Here is a 4,036-nt window from a genome sequence, read left to right as displayed (position 1 = left end):
CACATCAATATAATTGCTTGCAATTAAAGAATTCCTGTTTTGCACTGATAATCAGAGTGGTAAAACCCTTGATTAATCTTTTAGTCTTTTTTTCAAAATTTCATTGTAGATCTGTTAGATAATACGGGGAGACTTCAGATGCTCAACACTTCATCAGCCCCTACTGCCATCATTATTTCTCTTTCCAACTGTGATTTTATTAGATCCACAGGACATTTGTTTTTTTTTTTCTTTAGAATTATTTTATTAAATCATAAATGTACAACAGCTTCTTAACTTTACACACGCACTTAAATTTTTAAAGGAAAACGTTATGTCTTATTACACCATGATCCTGGCTAATAGCTTTTCAAAACTTTGAGAAAAATCTTTAAAAAGGTTTCACATGTCACCTGAAACTTACTAATTTAACATTATCAAAGAAGGAATGCTTCTCCACTCTTACAAAGACCACTAGAAAGAAACAACAATTAAAAAGCTAAGAAACTGTCTCAAAGGCATTTTTTGGTGATTTTTACAATCCTTCCTCCACGTAAGGTAATGCTATTAAATAATCCAATCCATTCACAAAATGGCTCTCTGCATCTGCTCTGGTGTCTTCTGCCAAATCGCTGCATATTTATGCATGACTGAGATAAGAGTTTCCTTAACATTGTTATTTCCATAACCTGAAGCTGTTCTGTTACCTCTGGGCTCTCATCCTCTCCTATTTATACAGTGAAGCCCATGGCCAACAGGCAGAAAAGCTCAATAGAGCCTCCTCCCTCCACAACCCCCACTTCCTCCACTGCCTCTGGGACCACAGTTCCTTCCACCATATGGTCCCCCCATGTTCCTGCTACCACCAAAGTTTCCACTCTTCATTGGACCATAGTTTGAAGGTTGCTGATTATAGTTTCCAAAATCATCGTAGTTCCCACTTACATAATTGTCTCCTCCATAGTTGTCATAACCACCTCCATAGCCCCCACCCTGGTTGCCATAGCCAGGTCCTCCACCACCATATCTTCCTCTTCCTCCTCCATAACCAGGACTACCTCCAAAATTGCCACCTCCTGGTCCTCCTCTGTACCAATTGTAACCATCTCCAAATCCATGACGACTTCCTTATCCATCAATCAGATGCCCCTCTAAAATTCCTTCCTGGGCCTGGTCCAAAATTTCCACTGCCACCACAGGAATCCCCAAAACCAAAGTTTCCTCCTCTTCACTCCTAGAACTCTGAACTTCCTGCTTCTCTTGTCTAGATAAAGCTTTTCTCACTTCTGCATTATGCCCATTGATGGTGCGGTATTTTTGCAATACAATTGTATCCACAGGATCATGGTCATCAAATGTAACAAAACCAAAGCCCCCTTTTTTACCAGACTGTCTATCTGTAATTATTTCAATAGTATCAATTTTCCCATATTCCTCAGAGTAATCTCTAAGGTGATGGTCCCCAGTATCTTCTTTAATGCCACCAACAAACAGTTTCTTCACAGTAACACGAGCACCAGGTTTTCCAGATTCCTTTCTGGCTACCGCTCTTTTCGGCTCAACCACTCTTCCATCAATTGAATGAGGTCTCACAGACATGGCTGCATCCACTTCAGCCATAGATGAAAATGTCACAAAACCAAATCCCCTGGATCTTTTGCTTGCAGGATCCCTCATAACCACATAGTCTGTGGGTTTTCCTCCATTGTTCCAAGTAGTTTCTCAAACTTTCTCCTGTTGTCTCAAAGCTTAGGCCTCTGATAAACAGTTTAAGGAACTGGTCCTTTTCTCTCTCCATGGCAGTGTCGGTGGCCTCAGGCCGGGGCCAAAACCACACCGCAGCCGGCAGCTGGGCGCAGGGTCCGAGACGGGGAGCGAGGTAGGGCGAGAAGAGGGTGAGGAGCTAGAGGAGCAGGCAGAGGTGGCCGACTGCTGAGACAAGGGCACTTGTTTTCCTCAAAAGACCCTCTAGTTAAAGATCTAAAGCTCATTCATTTATTTCCAAGTTATTAAATGTAAAAGAACAAATTTTATTTATGGGAGGGAGGGTAAATCAGTCTCTAAGAATCATTCAGTGATGTAACCAGAACTTTCCTAGAAAACTGCAGGAACTCCAGAGATAGAGTGACTCAGTGACTCAGGATGACAAACTTCCTGGCTACCTAATGGTCCAATGTTCAAAAGACTCCTTGATAAACTGGGAAAGAATTTTTACAACCGGTATCTCTGATAAAGTGATTGTTTCTAAAATATATAGAGAATTGGGTGTAATTTTTAAGAATACAAGTTATTCTCCAATTGATAACTGGTCAAAGGATATGAATACGCAGTTTTCAGATGAAGAAATTAAAGCTATCTATAGTCATATGAAAAAAATGTTCTAAATCATTATTGATTAGAGAAATTCCACTCAAAACAACTCTGAGGTACCACATCACACATATCAGATCGGTTAACATGACAAAACAAGAAAATGATAAGTGCTAGAGAAGATATGGTAAAATTGGAGCACTAATGTATTGTTCATGGAATTGTGAACTGATTCAACCATTCTGGAGAGCAATTCGGAACTATGCCCAAAGGGTATAAAACTGTGCATACCCTTTAACCCAGAAATACCACTTCTAGGTCCCAAAGATATCATACAAATGGGAAAAGGACCTACATATACAAAAAATATTTATAGCAGCTCTTTCCGCAGTGGCAAAGAATTGGAAACTGAGGGGATAACCTCAATTAGGCATGGCTAACAAGTTGTGGTAGATGAATGCAACAGAATACCGTTATGCTATAAGAAATGATGAGCAGGCAGACTTCAGAAAAACCTATAAAGACTTATATGAACTGATGCTTGGTGAAATGGGTAGAAGCAAGAGAACATTGTACATGATAACAGCCATATTCTATGATGAATAGCTTTGATAGACTTAGCTCTTCTCAGCAATGTAAGGATCCAAGACAATTCCAAAGGACTCATGATGGAAAATGCTGTCCACATCCAGAAAAAAGAACTATGGAGTCTAAATGCAGATTGAAGCATATTATTTGCTCTCTCTTTTTTTATTGTTTTGTTGTTGTTGTTGTTTCTTAGCTCTCATGGTTTCTCCCATTAGTTCTAATTTTTCTTTACATATTACATGGTGTCTGGGGGTGGGGATAGGGAAGAGACAGGGAGAAAATTTGAAACTCACAATCTTAAGGAATTGAAGGTTGAAAACTAAAAATAAATAGACAGAAACAAACAAACAAACAAACCTCTTGCTTTGGTATGACCCTGATCCAATGGTTCCTTGATCCTCCTACAAGCCATAACAAGTTAAAAGGAGAAACAGTTTATACCTGACTTTCTTCCTTCAAACCACAGGTGTTATCATGTAATTCTGAGACTTCCCATGAGGAAATGAACACTATTCTACCTGTCACCCCCTGCCACAATGAAGCTTAAACCACAATGAAACTTAAACTAAAGTTTAAACCCTGTCTAGGCAAGATTGAGTTGGAGTTTTAAGAAATCTCTTTTGTATTTATTCTTTCTTGTGTTTATATCAACAAGTATCTATACCTAGGCTTTTTAAGTTTGGAATGTCTGGGGTTTCTGGGTCATTTTTTTTTTTACCAGATCTTTCTGGGAGCAAAGTGGGGAGTCCCTGGCCTAGTTTAGAAAACCATGCTCAAGAAGTAGTTTGGATAGTGCAAAGTCTAGATGAAATTTAAAATGACTAATTCTATAGTCTCATAAAATTCTTTGTGTTCTAATTAGGTTTCAGTATTGATCTCCGGAGAGAGTGTAATAGTAGTTATAAATTAAGTTATTGAAAACTATTCTACAGCGTGTACAGTCAATATACACTCTGATTCTATTGTTTCCATTAGAATTTCTTTTGTATCATGAAAAAAAAATGTCACATACCTAATTTTTATCTATGCTAAATTGCTTCTCCTCCTCTGTAGAGACCTAACTTTGAGCCAAATTGTAAGTAACTTGCTTTGGGGTTTAATGAGTCAAAGAATACGAGGAAAAAGGAGCTTCATTCTATCTCATTAGATGTCAGGTCTG

At 38.6% G+C, this 4,036-nt stretch overlaps 1 pseudogene; it reads right to left on the bottom strand.

Moving 5' to 3' along the window:
- Positions 1-215: 215 nt before the first annotated feature.
- LOC138165585 (heterogeneous nuclear ribonucleoproteins A2/B1 pseudogene) lies at positions 216-1,874 on the bottom strand (annotated as a pseudogene).
- Between the last annotated feature and the right edge of the window lie 2,162 nt (positions 1,875-4,036).

The sequence above is a fragment of the Petaurus breviceps genome, unplaced genomic scaffold (genome assembly GCF_028583685.1).
Source record: "Petaurus breviceps papuanus isolate PSGF00001 unplaced genomic scaffold, PetGlider_PUasm1.0 213, whole genome shotgun sequence".
Taxonomy (NCBI): domain Eukaryota; kingdom Metazoa; phylum Chordata; class Mammalia; order Diprotodontia; family Petauridae; genus Petaurus; species Petaurus breviceps.
This window is presented reverse-complemented; position numbering and strand designations above follow the sequence as displayed.